Source organism: Rhinolophus sinicus, chromosome 5, assembly GCF_057876585.1.
Source record: "Rhinolophus sinicus isolate RSI-liver-muscle chromosome 5, RSI-T2T, whole genome shotgun sequence".
Classification (NCBI taxonomy): Eukaryota; Metazoa; Chordata; class Mammalia; order Chiroptera; family Rhinolophidae; genus Rhinolophus; species Rhinolophus sinicus.
Genome location: NC_142505.1, coordinates 18,791,281 through 18,813,712, shown reverse-complemented (window position 1 = coordinate 18,813,712; position 22,432 = coordinate 18,791,281). Strand labels below are relative to the sequence as shown.

The following is a 22,432-nucleotide window of genomic DNA, read 5'->3' as shown; positions in this document are numbered from 1 at the left end:
ACAAGGGCTCTACTCTCATGGTTTAGGACTTCCCAAAGGCCCCACCACCTAACACCATCATCTTTGGGGGTTAGGATTTTGACATATGCATTTGGGGGAACACATTCGGACCAGAGCGCATGGGTTCCTCAACAGGTACTCATAACTGTCCCCATCCAACCCACATCCTAATATAAATTACTAGCTCTGCCAATTTTCAACATAAAGCAAAATGCCCATACCCATGGCCGTGTAGTGTCTACCCTTATACAACAGCAACCAAAAGTCACCTTCCCCCACTTATACCCCCTTAGGTTACATCCTTACCTGTAGGTCACTAAGAAAATAGAAACACTCAAACACGGTCTTTCTCACCTTTACATCACCACACATACCATACTCCCTGCCTTCCCTCCTAATTCAGTGGATGAACTATTCTTCTCCTGCCCCTTTGTCACATCTTCTGCATCATTGATTAACTCCCTCTAGTGGACCTTTTGCATCAGCGAACAACATGCTCCAGTACCTCCCGTTCTTAAGACAAACAATTCATTCCATACCTTCCTCCAGCTACTGCCCCATATTTGTTCCATCACAACAATATTTCCAGAGTTGTTTTCAGTGGTTCTATTTTTTCACACCCCCAAATTTCTCCTGAACCCACTCTAATTTTATGACTGACAACACACTTAAAGCTATCTGTACCCCTTATTACCAAATGCAAGAGTCACTCTGTTGCTCTCACCTTACTCATCCTCTCAGCTCAGCAGAGTTGACCACTCACTCCTGCTTGGAGTATTCACTTTTCTTGGTTTCCTGTGAAGACATTTTTATTCTTCTGGTTTCTTGCCGAAGCCACCGGCCCGTCCTCAAATTGTTCTGCTAACTCCTCATCATTTACTTGACTTCTAAATGTTGGAACACAATGCAGGGATCAGCTCCAGACCATGTGCACGTCTCTCTCTATGTCTCTGTGATCTCACCAAGACTGAAGGCTATGCCAAAGACTCCCAAATTGGTATTTTCACTCTGACCTCTCTGAGTGCCAGACTCAGACAGGAAGCTGCTTCTCTGGCATCTTGGATGTCTAAAGGGCACCAGAAACTCAGGACCTTTTAATCATAACTCTTATTCTCTCTCTCTCTCTCTCTCTCTCTCTCTCTCTCTCTCCTCTTTTTTCAAAATGTAATTTTCCTTTATTACTCGTTTCGGGTATACAAAACAACATAATGATTAGATATTTACACCCCTCACAAAGTGATAACCCCCCCAAGTCTACTACCCCTCTGACATCATACATAGTTATTACAATACCTTAAAATCCTCTTTTAATACAGGGTCTCTCCATCTCAGTTAATGCCTTGTCCTGAAAGTTGGTTGCTTGTCCTGAAATCTAGAAATCTTCCTTGATGTCTTCCTCCTCTTACCTCCTAACCGCCAAACCTGGAAACCAACACACAATCCATTAGCTTGCCCTTCAAACAACCTTCTCAAGTTCTTTGGCTTCTCAGTCCGTTGCTGCCTCCCGAGTCCCAGCTGCAGTGGTCGCTCAGTTATACTGGTGCAGTAGCTCCTAGTGCACTTCCCTCTGTCTAGCCCCGCTCCCAGGCAATCGATGCTCCACCACAGCCAGAGGAACCTTCTTAGAATATAAATCATATCACATCATCCACTTCTTCAGACCATCTAGTGCAGGGGTGTCCAAACTTTTTTCAATGTTTTTCGCCAAGGGCCATATGCGGTAAAATACACAAACAGCTGGGCCACTAACACGAGGTGAAGTACGTATTGCCTCACCTGGTTTATTTAAGTAAACTAAATATATTTTTGGAATTTGCTGCGGGCCAATTAACAATGGATCGTGGGCGGCAGTTGGCCCGCGGGCCGCAGTTTGGACACCCCTGATCTACTGTCTCCCTAGTGCACTTAAAATGATATCCAAATACCTTGCATGGCCCACAAGTACCCAGATGACCTAGCAATGTCTGCAGTCCCATCTCCTGCCCCTCTTCTCATCGCTCATCATGCTCTAGTCACATTGCCTGTCTCTGTTCCTTAAGCACATCAAGTTTCCCTGCCTTTGTACTTGGTATGTGTTCAGCCGGGACCCCGTGTCTCTAGATCTTCCCATCGCTGGCTTCTTATCACTCAGCTCCAGTCTGAGTCACCTCCTCATAGAGATGCTCCCGATTCTCTAACCTGAATTAATAGCCCTCACTTTGAGTTGCATCCAATAGGTCAACTTATTTTACTTTCCTCAAAGGACGTATCACCATAGAAACGTACCTTGTTCGTGTTCATGTTGATCGGTGCACTGTTGGCTTGCCTGTCAGAATGAAAGCTCCATGCGGGCAGGAACCTTACCAATCGAGCCACGTCTATAGCCTCACCCCCCAGAGCAGAGCACCACACAGGCCTCAACATAGGCCTCCAACCTGTGCTGAGTAAATGCACGAATGAGTCTCCAATGACTGCAAACTCAAATTAGACAGAGATGCACAGAGGTTTAGGTGGGAGGAAATGTCCGAAGAGAAATAGATTCGAAAGAATGACAATTGCATTCCAGTCCGTCTGGTCAGCTGGCTGAATTTGTGAGCATCTGGCCTCAGAATTTAGGGGAGAAAATATATGGTAGTGTTTTCCTCAAGAAAGTCTTTGTCTTCAGGCAGAACTTGACCAGCATTTGCTCCTTAAATAGCTGCTCACAGATCCCTGCTGCTACCAGGGCTACGGGCCAACCTCTCCCTGCAGTGGCCACTAACCTGTGGGGGCCTGGTGGACACGGGCAGGGTTTGGGATATTGGAAGTGTTGCCCTGTTACATTCACTAATGAGAAAGTCATCACTTGTTTCTAATTAACTTGTTTCAGTGGCACTTCCCATTCTTGTAAGTTTTCAGTATCACCAAATAGAATATAAATTTAACATAAAATCATCTGTAAAAGAATGCAGAGATATGGATACAGGGTATGGTTTAAAAGAGAGGATTTGCCTCAGTTCTAGCCTTGGTTCTGTGGCCAATGGTTTACAGATTTTAGTGCCTGAATCAAAGGAAGATCCCTCAACAGATTTACAGAGGGGAGAGAAAAAGGAAGGTCTCTCCAGTGGAGGCATTTCAGCACTGGAATCATGGACGGAGGAGATATACTTCTGGTTTGGAGGCAGGGTGTCTCATAATCCTCCTCAAATAACACCCAGTTATGGAATATCTGAAAGATGGTGAGATTCCTAAGAACATTTATGCTATTATTTATAATAGGTTTTTAAAAAAACTGTCTGCAACCATTGTATTCTACATGCTTTGTATGCCACATACTATATGGCTTCAGGAAAGTTACTGAAACTTCTTGTGACTCAGTTTCTTAGCTTATAAAATGGGACTGGTAATAGCATTCATTTCTACCCTTAGTTAAAATATAAAAAGCAAGAAAAGACCACTGCTACCACTCTAAGAGGTCAAGAGAAATTATCCGACTAAAACACACGAAGAAACAAATATTTAAAAATGGAAGCAGTATCTAAGATCTATAAAACAATATCAAATGCTCTAAAATGCATGTAACTGGAGTCTCAAAAGGTGAAGGGAGAGTGAATAGAGCCAGGGAAATATTTGGAGAGATAAACGCTAAGAATTTTCCAAAACTGATAGAAGACATCAAACCATATACAAAAACTCAGAGAACCCTCAGAAGGTAAAGACAAAACTCCACCTAAGAATTTCATAGCCAAACTGTTAGAAACCAAAGAGAGGAAGTCTTGCAAGCAGTCAGGAACAAAAAGACAAATACATAAAAGACGGGCTGGGGGTGGGGGTAGGGTTGTGGGGAGGAGACAGCAGGGGGACTTACTATAGATTTTTAATCAGAAAAAATGAAGCCAAGAGGACAATGGAGGGGCAACTTTAAAGTGGCAAAAAGTGAAAAAGCTATCTTAGAATTTTGTATCGAGTTTTGCTCCCAAACATCACCCTTAGCCAATACTGGTACCTTTATTGTACACTCAAGCCCAGGGCTGCAAGATCCTAGCTAAGCTTTTGCTTTTCATATCCAAAGCCCACTAAGATGGTCACCTGCCCACAGGACCACCCACTCAGTAAAGAGACCTTCTGATCAACACAGTGGTTTTCAGCCTTGATATTTACCTGGGGATCCCCGGGGAGCTTTTAAAAAACTATGCACATCCAGGCCCCACACCTTGAGATTCTGATTGAATTGTTTTGAGGCGTGCCCGGTTTTTGTTTTGTTTTGTTGTTGTTTTTGTTTGGTTTGGTTTGGTTTTAATGTAGAAATATAATTGTAATGAACAGCCAGGTGGTTTGTAATCTATAATTTAAATATAATAGGATGCTTTCTCCTTTTAAGGCAGACATAATTTTAAATACCAACATTATATCTTATGTTAAACATTATGTAATCGTTTTCTAATTATTTTAAAAGGCGGTAGTGAGAACTGTCTTTGGCAAGACTCGCTTTCAACAGTTGGATGCACAGTGGATCACCTGGAGAGTTTTAAAATATTCTGATGCCTGAATCCCCAGACATTCTGATTTTCTTGGAACAGGTGACAGCCTGGACATCTGGATTTTTATAAGCTCCACTGCTCTTGAGATTTTTGGAAGGTCTAAGTTCCTAATAAGAAGTTGAGAGATTCTGACCAACCAGAAGTTATTGTAGAGAGCCAAAAAGAACAGATGGAATCAGATGAACCCCAGGCCTCTCAACGTCTGTTAACGTTGTCCCATATTTGCTCAGCCACCACTTTCTTTTCTCAGAAGGACATCCTTGAGCACCCTCCGGCCCACTGCATACAGACATGTAGCTGGCTACCTGCTTACTGCCAAGAGCTGCTTTTTACAGCGACCTCGCATGTATTCCCCTGCTTTCTAATGTCCAGCCACAAAATGGAAACCTCATTACATCAAAGTTGAAGGGACTGTCAGAAAACAAATGGTTCCTGCTGTCTGGGAGTATTGGAGGCAGTCGGGCACGGGCCCACGGGGAGCATGAATTCCAAGCATTGCTAAAGGCTGTCAGAATACTCAGAGACTGTCACTGCTATAGGAAAGCTCAGCCTGATAGCTGAGCTGTGCTCCCAGATACTCTCATGGTTGGGCGGGAAGGTGCTTCTCACACGCTAAAGGTGCTTGTCCCCTGTCTTCAGCATGAGTGTTGTCTCCTTTGCTTAATTAAGCAGCCTCATTATGAGATCATATTATTCAGCCATGGGGAGAATTTAAGTGATGTCCAAATTCAAATGCTAAGTACCACTGATTTCTGTTAATCCAGTTTCTGTCCTCTTACATTACTGTCTCTGGGGCTGATAGCACAGCCACAATTATCCTCACCTTTGTTTTTTTCCTTAGTGCCTATTTCTCCTCTTTTTATGAGTTTCACAGTTTCTCAAAGAATGCTCCCAAAATCATACATGTGCATCACTAAGGTATGTGTCAAAAATCTCAAGATTTCGAGGCCTACCACAGCCCCATTGAATCATATCCAAGGCAGGAGCAGATATCTGTATTCTTAACAAGTACCCAGATCATTGTAAAGATTGAAAACCACTGATCTGAAGTGCTGTCCAGCACCCTGGGACACCAAGCTTCCTGGGTGCTGGTCCTGTCTTAGTTTACCAGTTGAATCATCTTGAGCAACCTCTGTGGGTTCCAGTCTCCTCCTCTGGAAAATGGAGGTGAGCATTATCTACTTCATAGGATTGCTGTGAGGATTAAATGAACTGAAATAGATAACATGCTAAGAAGAGCGCCAGGCACATAGTAGGAGGTCACCAATAGCAATCTATTCAGTAAGAGATTAACCTCATGAAACATCAAAGAATAAAGTAAGGCAGAAGGGTTTTAAAATGCTAAGTGTAAGACAGACATAGAAGCCTTGATGTGCTGCAGAAGTTGACATGCTGCCAGCATATCAGAGCGAACATAAGCCTTAAAGTCAGATTGGGATGGAACAGACTCCATTAACTAACTGAGAAAAGTTCAATTCACCCATCCAGAGACGGAAGCCCTTCGTACTACCTAGCTGATTTGTTAAGGTGTTTCTCCTTTTTAATTTCTTTATATGTAATTCAAATATATTATATATCATATATAGATATTATAGAATAATCACATATATACATGATTATATTGAAAAAATGAAATTATACGCACGCATTTTTCTTTATAAAATCTTTCAGGTTTACTGAAAAATTGAGCAGATAATACAGAGGTCTCACATACCTCCCCCTGCCATGATGGTTTCTCCCATTTTTAGCATCTTGCATTTGTGTAGAACACTTGTTAGAATTCATGAGCCAGTCTTGATACATTATTAACCAAGTCCATAGTTTACATTAGGGTTCACTCTTTGTGTTGTCAGTGCTATAAGTTCTGACAAATGTATAATGACAGGTACCCGCCATTATAGCATCACATAGAATGATCTCACTGCCCTAAAAACCTTTGTACTCCACCTATTCATCTCTTCTCCCCTTCCCCTCAAATCCCTGACAACCACTGACCTTCTTACTGTCTCTGTGTTTTCCAGCATGTCATACAGTTGGAATCATGAAATCTCGCTTTTTCAGACTTTTTTTGTTTTACGCTTAGCAATGTGCATTTAAGATTTCTTCATGTCTTTTCCTGGCTTAATAACTAATTTATTTTAATCATTGAATAATATTCTATTGTGTGGATGTACCAGTTTATTTATCTATTCACTTATTAAGGGACACCTTAGTTGCTTCAAGTTTTGGGCAATTATTACTGTAATAAAGCTAATATAAACAGTCATGTGCAGGTTTTTGTGTGGACATGTTTTCAATCCATTTGGGTGAACACCAAGGAGTACAGATGCCAAACTGTATGGTAAGACTATATTTAACTTTGTAAGAAACTGCCAAGCTGTCTTTCAAAGTGGTTGTAACATTTTACATTCCCACCAGCAATGAATGAGAGTTCCTGTTGCTCCATATCCTCACCAGCATTTGATGTTATCAGTGCTCTGGATTTGGGCCATTCTTATAGGTGTGTAGAGACATCTCATTGTTGCTTTAATTTGCAATTCCCTATTGACATACGATGTTCAGCATCTTTACATATGATTATTTGGCATGTATAAATCTTTGGTGAGGTGTGTATTCAGATGTTTCTGCCTATTTTCTAAATGGGTTGCTTATTATTGTTTTAAGAGTTTTTGTACATCCTTTGTCAGATATATTTTTGAGTACAAGTCCCTTTAGTGAGTATATATTTTGCAAATAGTTTATCTCAGTATGTGGCTTGTCTTTTCACTCACTTAAGTATAATATAATATAAGTATAATATGCTATATTATACTTATACTTATAATATAATTATATTCTATTATACGGGTCTTCTATTAATTTTTGCTCCAAAAGATGCATTAATGCTGATTGTCTGGGTAGGTCTTATTTTCGGGGAAACACGGTAAGGTCATTCTGCATGGGAAGAGAATATTGGGCCAGTGTGAGAAGGTAGAGAAAAATAAAAAGCTATTTCAAATATTTGAACAGTTGTCATGTGGAAGAAGGATCACATTAGTTTTGAATGGTCACAAATGATAGAATTACCATCAAAGGAGAATTACGAATAGGCAGAATTGGGCTAGATGTAAGGAAGAAAAGTCCTAACAGTCATGGCTGCCCTAAAATGTTCCATGAAATTTCTGGAGATGGTCAACATAAAGATGGCGAACACCAAGGAGAAGATATCATAGACAAGTTTCTATAATTCAGGAAAGCTGAAACCAGTTGAGGTATTTCAAAGAAATGGGGTTCCATACAGATAATTTGGTGGTCACAAAACTGTTGGAAGGACTGGAGAAGTTTAAGGCAGGAAGCAGGCATTGCATTCAGCTTCACGGCTAAATTAAGGAAGCTAGAGAAAAGAAAACATTATTAAGAAAAGCAGATGGAAGAGAAAATACATTTAGAGTATTTATTGAAAACAATCCACATAGTTCAAACATATGTTGTTCAATGCCCAACTATATAGTTCATAGACTTCCAGCCCCTAAAACTAAGAAGAGAGAAGAACATCTAGTGCAGGGTTCAAACAACAGTTTGGGGTGCAGATGGAGGGGTGGACTTGATACTAACTGGTCTGCTTAAAATTGATAGAAGTGGGCTCTCATAGCACTCTGCTCATACCTCCCTTCTGAATCGCTTTTAAAGTCTTCTCTACTCTATCTTCGCAGACAATGCAGTAGAAACCCAGTACTCTGTTCCTCATATACATTCTATGCAAATTCTACTTAAATAGGTGTCATTTCACTGAAGATGACCATCTGTGTGACTGCTAAAAACACAAGCCTATTATTCAATTCCATCAACATGCATTGAGGAGCTCCTTTTCTGAGCCATTGGAGTATTTTGAAAGCCTAAGAGATGCGGCTGATCACCGGTGGTGTAGGCACAACCATGCGCTGCCATTCTTTTCCCACCCAGCCATGGAATCACCACGGTGGCCTCTGGGTAGCAGGGAAATGAGGAACCGTAGCCTTCTTCCTTGGCTAAACCACATCATAATAGGTGGGTGGGTCTCCCACCTCCACTCCATTTATACACTTAATTTCAGGACCGATTCTACAAGGTTACATAGTGAAGATTAAGGAATAGATTTGATTCGGGAAAGGGAAAACTCACAAGATCAGGTCAGCAATACAGAAGTTCTTATTGCACTCAACTTTCATTATCCCATTGAGAGGCATGCTAGGGCCCGTGAGGAAGGGGTACCTCTGAGACCTTAGCTCAAGAGAGATCTGCCATGAGGAGTGCAGACAGCTGACAGCCTCCTCTCCTAGGGTTTCTGGGATCTACAGGAAGGCCACGCTCTCCTCGAGCAGCTCTCAGCCAATATCTAAGCATCGTACAGGTACTAGGGCCTGGCCATATTTGCTCAGCGTAGAACTCTTCAAGGGGCAACCTTTGTGCTGGCCAAAACTATAACTATCTCAGAGATGCATGGGGGATGTGGGGACAGTTTTCCTTGCATGCATATGTGAGAGATTCTCTGGGGTGCCTGCCTATGAATCAAAATACGGCATCAAAAGTAATTTCTTCACAGGGCTTCTAAAGAAGTGACATTACGTGTGGCCTCATTCATTCCAGCATTGCAATTTCAAACCTGTAGTATATCACAGAGTTAATTTGGGCCAAATTACAAAAGAATTTATAGTTTTCTCGAGCAAGATGTCCTTTTAAAAACCAACCTGCCACCCCCAGTGAGAAATGATAAATATGACAAACTAAAGACTATTCATCAAGCACATAAATCAAAGACAAATGAACTTTTGTTAAGCTGAGAAGATGTTGATAGATTCCTGTTTCAAAAAAAACAAAAAAAGGCACTCTAAAAGCAGCTGGAATAGCCAATGAAAATGAAATTGCATCCTTCTCTGAAGATTATAAGAACTACAAAGCTAATCCCATTTCATTCTGGTGAAAATCTCACAGGGGATTCCTCTTTGCGCACCTGTAGTAAACTCTTTATTCCACTAGCGAGCACAATGCACCTATCTGAACTTCTTCTCCCAAATCTGCCCGCCTTCCTCCTCTCTTGACACAGGAGTCAGGTACACCCTGTGGTCTAAAATCTTTATCTGCTGGTTCCTGTCCTCTTATCTTTCCCAGACATTATCCCCAGGAAATTTCTTGCATTCGTACCTGGGTCTTGGTGCATACTTTCTGGATGGCGTTAATGATACTGCCCTAGCATCTGCTAAACACAATGTGGGCTTTGTTCCAGGGGAAGTAGCCCTCCCCTCTTTTGGGCTGTCCATTTTCACATTGCTACAGTTGGGGGGAAGGAGATAAAGAATGCGTATGGCCAAGGAGTCTGGATTTGGGACGCCAGCTCTTTATACAAGTATTCTGAGACAGCCAGCTGCTCCGATTCTGTGGGGAATGTGTCTCTTGAGATGATGAGAGGTCGTAATCCTGTAGGAAGCTGATCTTAGATGTAGCCTCTTCCACTAGAAGAAAGGAGACCTAGTTCCAGGTGGCTGTTTGCCCAAGTAACCCAGGGTAACGCCCAGGGCAATTTGGAGATAGTTCTGCTCATTGTACGCTACACAAACAACATTGTTCACTTTCTTCATATATCATGGTAATCCTTTGGAACAGTTGTTAATTTGGCAATCCTGGATTCTATAGCTCTCGATTCCTAGTTTAAAGCAGAGCTATATGTGCATTTCCTGCTCTTAAAAACTTTCAATTAAAAAAAAAAGTTCCAACTGGAGAGATACACACAGTCAAATGTGCACCACGCTCTGTGCTCTAATTCAGAAAACAGGCTTTGCTTGTGAATCACAGAACCATTATGTTTTGCAAGGATTTATTTTCCTCCCTTTCCCCTCACACATGCCACCTCAACTCCTTTCCATCCCAATACCGTACAACCATCCTGGCTCTCTTCACTCTATTTGTATCTCCCAGTGCCAGGAAGAAAGAATTAGCACAATTTCTTGTTTTGAACAGTTCACATATCCCCATATTCATACCTCTTTAAGTTAGGAAGAAGGCAGAGGAACGGAGACACTAACAGGATAAAGTGTACTAACCAAAGTTATAGCAGCTTTTCTAGCAGGAGAATCTAATATTTGGGTATCTAATGTGGGTACCTCTGCCCCTCCCCTAAAGCCTAAGCACAAGGCTGCAAACATGAGACAAACAGAGAAACACGGCAGCATGTATGACAGTGGAAGTCACAGGTATAGTCTAAAGTCTTATGGGACTCATGATACATAGAAGGCAGCCAGAGATTTATATGGTCCAACACTGCTACTCACAGAAGAGGAAACTGAGGTGCTGTAACTTGCAGAGTTACACAACTAGTTGTGGTCTCTCAGAACTAGGACCCAGCCTTCCAGACCCCCTGATTCAGTGCTCTCTCCTCAATGCCTTATTACTTCTAGATCATTTAACATTTTTCTGCCTCACTTTCTCCAGATGCTTCTGTGTCACTCTCACCAAGAACAGATATAAACAAGGTGGCCCTTATTTCCTCTTTCCTCACAGCAAGGATGTGACAGAGTCAGCAGGCATCGTATGAATTGTCAACAGCACTGTAATCTTCTACCTGTGGGCCTATTCCTTATATTTTTACCACCTAACTTGCCCTCTTCTGTCTAACAGCCACTCTATAACCCACATTATTGCTTTCTGCGGAGAGGGAAGAAGCACAATTTCTAAAGTTGATGAGAGGCAGTGAAATCTTCAGTTCCAATAAGCAAGAATTGGCAGTGGCATGCCATTACTCCTCTCATTGAACCAGTTCCTCAAGTTATTATATATGGTCGTTTGCATTATCGACCCCTTTATTTTATCTCTTCCTGAATCCTCACCCTATTCCATGTGTGGCAGCTTTGTCATTTTCGCTAAGCTGAAACTATATTTCCCAAAATGGTCTTCTCTGTCTGGTTCCCAGCTTAAGTTTGCCACAGGAAAAAATTTTGCGAGTTTGGAAAAGGGAAGCAAAGCAACAGCCATTTTTTACATTCTGAAGTGGGTCCAGGGCCTGGCACTGCTGCTGCTCCTGCAAGTCTCCCTGACCGACTGGCTCCCCTGGTTGGCATGGAGTCACAGCCAAGCAACAGCTCCTCCAGCTCGGGTTGGAAATTCTCCTTCACCTTCCGCAGCTCCTGAGGCAGGTGTGTGTGCAGCTTGCTACACACACCAGCCAAGGCAACATCTCCTGCCAGTCACCCACGTCGCCATATTTGGAGAGAGTTAGAGACTGACGTGGGATCCAGCTGGCCCTTGTTCTCACCTATATTATGTCTAACTTTCTTTCCCAACTACTAGCCCTGATAACCTCAGGCTGAACATCACATAGAAGACAACAGCCTTACACTGACTTTGTAACCAGCTCCCACAGTTGCATAAGGCTGCATCCCTATAATAAATCCCCTATTCCGTATCACTCATAGGAGTTCTGCTTCTCTACTCAAACTCAGAATGATACACTATTGACTGCAGTCACCCCTACCTCGAATGGCTGAGTCAATTTCCTCACCTCTTGACTTTGGATCTAGCCAAGTGACTTGCCTTGGTGTGACACAAGTAGGGACTTGCCCAGTGGGGCTTTCCCCTCTTGCAGCTCTGCTGTCACCATGAGGAGAGCTCTGGCGAGCTCCTGGTCCCAGTTGGAAGATGAGATTTATTGGAGCATAGCCATTCCGGCCACTGACGTCTGAAGCACAACTGCCCAGACAACCCCACGGCCTCAGGGCAGAACAGAACTGTCAATCCCAGCACAGCCTAGATCAGCCAAACATCAGCTGACCCACACAAGCATGGATAATAATACAGCCACTGAGTTGTGAGGTGCTTTGTTATGCAGCAATAACGAACCAGTATACTGCTACAAAACTTTTATGTCAGAAAATGGATACTCCATGTCTCTGACTTTTGCCAAAGCATACGTTTATGTGTTTTGATGAGACATCCATTTCGTTTTATAACGTAGTCGTGACGCACAGAAACATTGGAGATAGTCTGGGTTTGAATTCAGACTCAAATATTTTTGACTTGTATGAGAACTTATTTAACTGCTATAAATAATATTACCTAACTGGTTGTGGTGAGGGTAAAGTGAGGTAAATTTCTTAACATAGCAACTGCATAGTATATGCTCAATAATCATTAGCTCTGTGTGTGTGCGTGTGTGTGTGTGTGTTCGCTAAGTACACTACTCCCAAGTGTTCATGTTTACTTAATATTTTGGTTGTTATTCACCATCCACCGAGTGTTGAATATCCATTAACAGTATTGTGTAATAAGCATCTGTAATGGGCTGAGGGAATACACAGATGAACGAGACCAAGTCTGTGCCCTTAAAGATTCCTGTCACCTTTGCTGTGTTTCAGCTACTCCCCAAATAATTAAATCACTTCTGAAAGGCAGTATTTCTACCCTGTGATGGCAACTGAGACTATAATGGTCAACAAGGGAAACATTCGACAATTCTATAGACCATTTCAGGAGGTGACCAGAAAGATAAAATGTTCAATGATTTGGGGGAGCTGTACGTGCTGTTCAGCTAAATTATCATTATCATCACTATCATCTTTATTTTATTTCAAGTCTTTCAACTATTATGTGGAATGAATATAGTATCTCCATTCACATTTGTGGCTTCTATTTTACCCCAAGTGTACATTATTCTTTTGAGTGTATGATTAAAAAAACAAACAAACCTGAATTCTCAAGTTATATTTTTCTATATATTAGGTCCATTTTTTTCTGAAAGGAACCTCATTAGTCTTATACTTTATAAAATGCTATTAACTCTTTGCTTTGCATAAATTTATCTTACTGACCTCATTGTAGGCTAATAATTACAACATTTATAACAAGTATACTAGCATAGGATTTAAATTTATTTATAATGACAAGTACATGAGCAGAATTTTTTAAATATTCCCATTTTGCGGATGAGGAAATGGAGGCAGGGAGATTAAATAACCTTCCCAAGGTCACACACTTAGTCCACGGCACAGGCAGAATCCAATCTGATGCCAGGCTCATCACTCCCAAACTCTACCACCTCTTTTATCTGCTCTATGAAGCAAGGAGTCTCTGTATATAGAACATACTGATGCTAAATACAAATCCCCCTCAAACTAAACATTCCTCAAAATAATTGCTTTATTCTTCTCAACCCTTAGCCTTAAGTTATGCTCTCTGTTGTTTTTAACCATAATTTCCATTAATAAATGCCTTCTTTGCATTTCAGGAATTTCATTAATTTGAGTATCTCTTGGGCCTGACAGAAATGATTATTACATTCAGGAAATTGAAGAGAAATGGGTTATAACTTTGGAGGTAAATAGAACAGGGGGCGGCGGGCGGGGGGAATGGGAAAGGCAGAGAGAGATAAGTGCCATGGAGGCAGAGAGGGAAATGGGGAACTGCAGGGTTGTGGTCCATGCAGGTCTCTCAGTTTCTGCCCTCCCTCCTGTTGTCAGACAATTACCAGAGGGTTCGGGGGTGACTGCTAGGCTGACAATATGGAGGTATCACAGGGAACTGCAGATTTTCCCCATGACCGCCCCATAAAGGAGAAATAAATGAGTGGCTACAACAGCTGGAGATGGAGGTGAGATGAAGGAATGAGCCCTGCACGTTTTTAACCTGAGGCTCCTGGAAACTTCCTTTTGATCTGGTTATTCCTGGGAAGCCACACAGGAAGAGCAATTGAAAGCATCCTTCCAACAAGCCCAGGAAGGAAGCTTAGTGGCAGGAGTCCTAAGGCCCTGAGTCATCATTTCCAGGCCCCTGTGGGCAGGTGTGTTCGTAGGAAACAGAGCATTCCTCCTTGTGCACTTGGTGACTTTCTGTGAAAGTATGTGCTGACACAGGTCTCTCTATCTGGAGAAGACTGTTTCCCTCATAAAGGTCACAGGGGCCAGCCTAATTTCTTCCCTGCCATTTGCAACAATTCTTATTAGTTGTGTCCTGGCTTTTGCCTAACCGCCCCTCCCCAGCACTCATAATACCTTAATGCTACAGGAAGCTGATGCAGTGAATTGACTCAGCAGCTACAACTCAATACTTAAAGGTGTAAACTTCCGCGGCCTCCTAGCTGGCCTCCTCATACTTTTCCCCTCCCCTCATCCATTATTGGTCCAGCAGCTAGAGTGTCTTTTTAAAAGCATAAATAACATTATGACACCCCCTATCCTTGCTGGAAACCCTTTTAGACACAAGGCAAAATAATTATCATAGTCTATAAGGATGTACAAGGAAAGGCCCTCCTCTCTCTCTCCACTCTCACTGTTGACTAGTCTCCCTTTTGATCTCAATCTTCCTGCCACATCCACCTGTCTGTTTCCATGTGGCATCACACTGTCTCTACCCAAGGACCTTTGCAAATGTTATATCGTTAGCCTAGAACTTGATCCCTTCACAAGTTAATTCTTATTTATCTTTTAGTCTCTGCACCAGATAGTCTCCATTTCCTCTGCAGATCTCCTCACCACCTCTACTTCCCTGTTCTCTGCCCCAGGGGGCTAATCTGTATGGACTATATTAATGGTTTCTTTTGCCCTCTGGTCTCTGGAAAGATATTGAAGGGAGAGAAGAGAGTAGAGTCAGGGCATTTACTTTCCTGGATCACTGTTTGCAAAGGTCAATTCTTTGCAACTGTCAAGGATGCTGTATTGGTCAGCTATTGCTGTGTAACAATCAAAATTCTCAGTGGCATACAATAATAAGCAGCCATTTCTCAAGTATCTGTAAGTCAGTTGTTGGGGGGCCAGGGACATAGCTGATCTAGGCTGCTGTAATTATAATTTTTAATATTCTGAAATTGATGATTTGGCATGTTGAAATCATAGGCCAAACTAACAGCTAAACGTGTTTACATCCATAACATCCCTGTCTTTTTGCAGGTTGCACAGACATCGTATTATAAACCCACTCATCAGCAACCCCAACACCTGTGTTTTGCTTCCTGCCCAATAGGGGAGGTCCCCACCTAACAACTTCCCACTACGACAGTAATGAAGGTTCTCACCCATGCTTTTCCTTCACTCCTTCTGCCTCCTGACTAACTCTGGTGCTTCTCCACATGGCCTCGTATGGCATGCCATGGCTCCTCTTGGGGACTATAAGTAATAAACTCTTCTTTTAATGGCCTTGACCTCTCCATGTTGCCACTCAGTCAGACCTATAAATTAAATCCCAGGTACATTTTAAAACAGCTATGCTCAGCTAGGCAACAAGAGAGCAAGTCCAATCACTTAAGTACTTTTGATGATTTAATTATGCCTCTCCTACTAAACTGCTATGCCATGTTTATTTTGCTCATCGTTATATTCTCATCACCCAATAAAGTGCTTGGCATATTGGAAATTCTTGATAAATATTTATTGGATGAATGAATAAAATAGGAAGCCTGCATTAGAGTCAACCTAATGCCCTAATGCAAACGGGCAGTGGAGCTATTCTATTCTTCAGATGGAAGAATTTTGAAAAGACACTAATTTCTTCTGAAAGCAGAGGTGACTATGAATGGTCACTTTATAAAAGTGACAATTTCTTCCTAAAGGTAGCCAACTAAATGTAGCAAACAGCCGTAATGCCATTAAAGTCTGACCCAGGCAGTGGTTACCAAGGCTTCAAAGATGCCTAGGATGCCTGGGGACACTCCACAGATTCTCATTGTTTAACTGGGAGTAGAAGGAAATAAACGATAGACTTCCAGTTTGCTGGCATGCCTTGGCTTGTGGCCACGTCACTCCAGTTTCTACTTCAATTACCACATTGCCTTTTCCTCTTCCGTGGTGAAATCTCCCTCAGCCCCCCTCTTACACTGACATTTTGATTACATCTACGGTCCACCTGGATAATCCATAATAATCTACCATTTCAAGATCCTTCACTTACTCATATTGGCAAAGTGACGTTTATAGGTCCTGGGCATTAGAATGTGGACATTTTGGGTGGAGTGAAGGATGGTGTTATGCTTACCACAGGTTCACTTTACAGAAAAGCTGGAGAAATAAACCCACTCATTAAAAGTATGAGAATCCTCATCTGCCATCCCCTGTCCTCCTTAGGGGATTAAATATATGGTGATGGAAGGAGAACTGACTCTGGGTGGTGAACACACAATGTGATATATAGATGATGTATTACAGAATTGTACACCTGAAACGTATGTGACCTTACTAACAATTGTCAACCCAATAAACTTTAATTTAAAAATGTGTGAGAATCATCAGTAACTGTACTCTTCCTACTCCCAAACATCACTATGTTTTGTATACCCTTCAGTTATATGAGGGGGAGAAAGAGGAAATGGGAAACCTGGGAGAGAGAAAATGACAGAACACTAAAACAATGAATGAATGAATGAATGAATGAATGAATGAATGAATGAATAAGCAAGCAAGCCGGCCGGCCAGCCAGCCCTGAACTATTAATAACCACAGCTGGTGTTTAGATATTTTGTTCAAAAGGAATCGCAAACAGAGCTGACTACTTCCTCTAGTGGAGTCACTGCCATAAACGTATATGCACATGACCGTACACATACACAGCGCTTCCTGGGAGGTATTCTGCTTTCCTTTTGTTTCTAGGAAGCACAGCTCTCCCCACCACCTGCATAAAAAGGCAGAACTCAACCATGTCATGTCATGCCTATCTCTCTAGAGAGATGCCACATCATTTTTCACCATTACCCAGCACTGCCCTTCTTAAATTCTAAAGGCTCAGGGACAATCAGCTCAAGTCTGTCACTCCATTATCTCCATTTAAGCCATAACATAGTGGAAGGAAGGAGAGAGCACGCCATGTCCCATTTGAAACTTTTCAATTTGAAATATTAGGCTGGTGCAAAAGTAATTGTGGTCTTTGCAATTATTTTTAACCTTTTAAACCACAATTACTTTTGCACCAACTAATAGTTCCCTGGGATCAGGTGAACCAAAAGAGGGTATTAGCACAGAGAGGCATTAAAAAAACAAAAGCAGAAGGGAAATTGTGCGATATATGTAGTGGAAAGGCCACGCAGATGTCTTTCTGTGTGTGGAAGGTAACAGAAATGACATATTCAGGAGGTAATCATACCTTGCAACTAACAAAACAAGATTTTGTTTAGAAAGTAGAGTCTCATTGTATGTATATTTAATACATTACAGATTTAATGAGAGAGAACAAGAGAGGCAAAACAACGATTTTCATGTGGGGAATTCTACCATTCTTTTAAATGAATGTGTCTTACAATGGATTTCCACTGAGAAGACTCTGAGACAAGAATTGGATGCATGATAGTTTATTTAAAAGAGATTCCAGGAAGTGTTGGTAGAGGACTGGGGAAGTGAGAAAGGGAAGAAAAGGAAACTAACATAGGATGCACTAATGAGCAGGATATTTCTGTGGGCGAATGGGACTCAATCCTTCGGGCTTCCTCTGGGAGACTGTGTAAAAGACATTTCAGAGTGTCTCACACAAAGGACGAAGCAGTTGGGTGTTTATCTTCCAATACCCATCCAGAATTGGTAGAGGGCTGCTCCTAGGGCATGAAATCCTCCATACGTCTAGCCTCCCCCCGTACGGGTGGAGCTTGCTCCTGCCATCAGAGAAAGCCCTCAGGCTGGGAGTCACAGGTGTTTGTAGCAAAAGTGATCCTGTGTATAGGAATTGCTACCGTTGTGAACTGAATGCACAGACCATGGCTGCCTCAAAGTCAGTGAGAGACGGTAATGCGAATCAACTCTGATCAGCCTCTCTTCTTGTGTGGCTCTTGTCACATGAGCATGACAGCATGCTGCATGTCATTGTAATATTTAAGCTCGGCATTTTTCCATAAATGCAAACAGGGGCAGTGGAGCTATCAGAGGGGCTTTATCTGCTTCATGTCCTTTACGTACTTTGCTGCTCACTGGAGCAAACAAACAGCAAACTCTTGCCATTTGGTGTGACCTTTCATACCCAAACTTTTAAGAAAGCCTTGGCAGCTTCAGCTTCTCTCTGCCAAGAGATCTGGTGGCAGGAAGGAGAGAGCCAGATCAGAGGTGGAAGTGGATTAGAGGAAACGTTATTGTTGCTGTTTCAAACAGATTGACAAAGGACAGCTGAGGCTTTACTTTTGTTACGCTGCAGCGAACAGAAAGCACTGTTTTCAAAGCAAGAAAAAAAACCCAGAACGAATATTACTTGCTTTATAACATTTGATACTTCACCTTTTTACTGTGTTCACGTTCTTATCATAATCCTTTTCTTATGTGATTGTGGGAATTCCACAAGCCAGAGTGTACCCAAGACTGACATAGTGGACACTCAGCGCGTTTCCATTCTTACTTTCAAAATTGGGATTTGCTGGATCAACTAACTTTTGCAGTGAGTTGTCTTGCATCTTAAAATTCAAGGCAAATCTGGTTGAGGTACCAGATATATTGTCTTCAAAATGTTGCCAGCGCAGAATCAACCCTGTAACTTCTCTTGCCCTAAGAAACACTTCCTACACCTGGGATGGGATCCTGGAGAGCAAGTTTTTCTTAAGCCAGGGAGCAGCTGAAAGGCGGGCTGCTTCTCACCTGCCATGAGGAGCATATGCTAAAGGCACCGGATGTGAGACGATCTGTACAAAGCAGATCTACTGAACAGTCTGAACTTGGCTGGGCACAAATGCAAAATTATTTCATTTTGTTTTTTCCAACCATTCTCTTCAGTCATTCTCTGTTGAATCTCCCTTCTTGCTGCTAATCTTGGGCAGATTTTATAATTCTTTGGCCATTTAAAAAGTCCAACAATTTTAAAGCTTGAATCATATATTTAATTTAGTAAAAGAAGAAGAAGGAGGAGGAGAGGAAGGAGAAGAAGAAAGAGAAGAAGGAGAAGCAGTAGCAGCAGGAGAAGGAGGAGATAGAGTTGTGGGGGAAGAGCAGCTGCAACAAAACTAGCTTGTATCCCAGCCCTCTCACCAGCCTCTTGGCCTTTTTTGTTTGGCAAGAGGGACCGACCGGGGTGGAGGAAAGGGAAACAATCAATGTCGCTGAGACCAGGGCGGGTTGTTCCTGCCTGAAGCCTGATAACTCGGTGCTAAAATCTAAGCCATCCTCCGTGTCTTCTCTCTCCCAACCCTCCTCAAAATCCAAAATTTGTTTTTTGTTTGTTTGTTTTGTTTTGTTTTAATTAAAATATAGTGGGGTGACAATGATTAGTAAAATTACACAGGTTTCAAATGTACAATTCTGTAATAAAAAATTTAGATTTTAATTGCCTGGAGAGCATCTCTACTAGGGTGTTTTATAGAAACCTAGACAAATAGAAAGCTAAACCCCTTGACTCTCCCTTAGCTGATTTTCCATTTTTGTCACCCTGCCATTGCATTGCCAGTTACAGAAGCTAGAAACCACTGGATCACTCTTTTCTCTTGCTTACTTGTTCAAAGTCCCTTTCATATGGCCAATACCCACAGCCTCTTGCTACTAGAATAGTCTTACCTGGGCAACACTCTTTGTTGATGAATAGAGGAAAAACAATTCAGCCACACTCATGGTAAACTCATATCTTCTTGTCACATCAAAAGTAGAGTCCTGTGGCTGTCCTTGCTCTCCACTCTGCAATCTCTCATTCTCTTTTCCACCGCCTCAGAAAGACACAGGACAGCGAAATGAGCAGAGTGCTACAGGCAGACATCCAACTGCACATCACCCTAACAGAGCACGCTGTGGTAAGAGAACACACACAGCATTCCCTACCAGGCCGGTAACTCAAGACTTCAATATCTCCCTCTCCCTCTACCTGTCCCAGTTTCCTGCTTACATAAAATTAGTGAGCAAACATGGGTGGAAAGGAAGGCTAAGGATATGGTTCAGGGCAGAAGCACAAGTTAAGTAGGTTGCCATTTTTTAATTTAGTTTTAAATTTTGCATACAGTAAAACTCACTTTTTCGGGGAATACACAGTTCTGAGTTTTGACAAATACCTAGAGTCGTATAACCATCACCACACTCAAGGTACGGAATAGCTTCATCACCTGCAAATGTTCCTCCAGGCTTCCCCTTTATACTCACAACCCCCCCCCACCCCCCCCACCCCCGCTGAAAACCAGGCAACTACTAAATTGCAGTCTGAGTCTGTAGTTCAATCTATTCTAGAATGTCATATAAATGAGATTTTTACCCAGCCTTTTGTCAAGCTTCTTACACTTAGCTTCTTAACACAGCAGGTCCTCAAATAACGTTGTTTTGTTCAAAATCCTTTCATTATAATGTTGATGAGACGTCGTAGAAACTTAACTCTTGTTTGCATCAGTTAGCCAGTGATGAAACTGGTTCCACTATAAGTCGTTTCACCGCAGTTCCAAGAACTTACTGAGGACACGATGTTAAGTGAGGACTTACTGTATATGTAAGATTCATCTACCTTGTTGCTTGCATCAACAGTGCGGTCCTTTCATTGCCAAGTAGTACTCTATTGTATGATTATACCACAGTTTGTTTATCCATTCACTGGCTGAAGAACATCTGGTTTGCAAGGCTATGGTGTTTGCTATTAGTATAGTCACTCCCGTTTTCTTCCCATTAATGTTTGCATGGTATATTTTTCTATTATTTACTTTTAATCTACTTATTATATTTAAGGTAGCATACTAGTGGACAGCTAAGAGCTAGGTTTTGATTTTTTTTTTTTGCTTGTTTGCTTATCCAATCTGACATTGACTGTCTATTTATGCTGTGTTTAGACTAGTTATGGTTAATGTAATTATTGATATGGTTTAATTTATAGTTAGCATTTTAATATTTATCTTATGTTTGCCCTTCTGGTTTTTGCTCCTCCATTCCCATTTTCTTGCCTTCTTGTAGATTACTGTAATATTCCATTTTGATTAATCGATTTGCTTTTTGGCTGTGTCTTTCAGAATTATGTTTCATTACGGTTATCCTGGGGATTAAAAATACACACATAATTTTTCATTTAGCATTAATATTTCACAACTTCTATAAAATAGAGAATCTTTATAAACATGGACCACTTTACTGTCTCTCTTTTATGTTATAGTTGTCTTATGTATCGCACCAGCATACACTGAAAATCAACCAGATAGTGTTATAATATTTGCTTTCAATAGTCTATTATCTTTCCCTAGATATTTACTAGTTTTGTTGCTCTTCTTTCATTCCAGAAATTCCAAGTTTCCCTCTGTATCATTTCCTTTTAGTCCAAAGAGCTTTTCTGTTAAGTCAAATCTTCTGGCAACAAATTCTTTACTTTTTCTTTATCTGGAAATGTCTTTATTTTATATCTACTTTTGAAGGACATTTTCATAGGATGTATCATTATGGCTTGAAAGTTCTTTTTTTCATCACTTTAAAGATGCTGTTTCACCATCTTCTGTCTTCCATTTTTTCTGAAGGAATATTCACAGTCACTCAAATAGTATGGATAGGTTTTTTTGTTTGTTTTGTTTTGTTTTGAGTTTTTTCTTCTTTGGGGCTAACTACCTTTCTTGATACTGTAATTTATGTCTTTCATCAAATTCAGGAAATTTTCAGACAATACTTCAAGTTTTTTTTGTGTGTTGTTTTTTTTTTTTCCTGCACGTGTCATTTTCCTATTTTCTGGTACTTCAGTAACAAGAATGGTAGACCATTTGATATTGCCCCACAAGAGCCTGAGGCCCTGTTCATTTTTAAAACTCTTTTGTCTCTATGTCATCCAAACTTGATGTTTTGTATTGATATATCTTTCAGTTCAGTGACTCTTTCATCTATGATCTCCACTCTTGTTAATCTCATCCAGCCAATTTTTTATTTCAAATATTGTATTTCTTCTTTCTCAACTTTATATGGGCTTTTTTTCAGTTTCTTATTTCTGCTGAGATCCTTTACTCCATTCATTTAAGAATGTTTGCCTTTACTTCATTGAGCATGGTTATAGTAAGCTTTAAAATGTGTCTGATAATTCAACTTCTGGGTAATTCA

General features: G+C 41.3%; 1 long non-coding RNA gene and 1 pseudogene across 1 annotated transcript; one reads left to right on the top strand and one right to left on the bottom strand.

Moving 5' to 3' along the window:
- Positions 1-730: 730 nt before the first annotated feature.
- LOC148758224 (uncharacterized) lies at positions 731-20,336 on the bottom strand. The gene is made up of 3 exons (XR_016021431.1): positions 19,949-20,336; positions 1,294-1,422; positions 731-887 (listed from the first exon to the last, which is right to left on the bottom strand). It is a non-coding gene; the product is annotated as an uncharacterized LOC148758224 (long non-coding RNA).
- Positions 8,965-9,438, top strand: LOC148758225 (UPF0538 protein C2orf76 homolog pseudogene; annotated as a pseudogene).
- Positions 20,337-22,432: the final 2,096 nt, after the last annotated feature.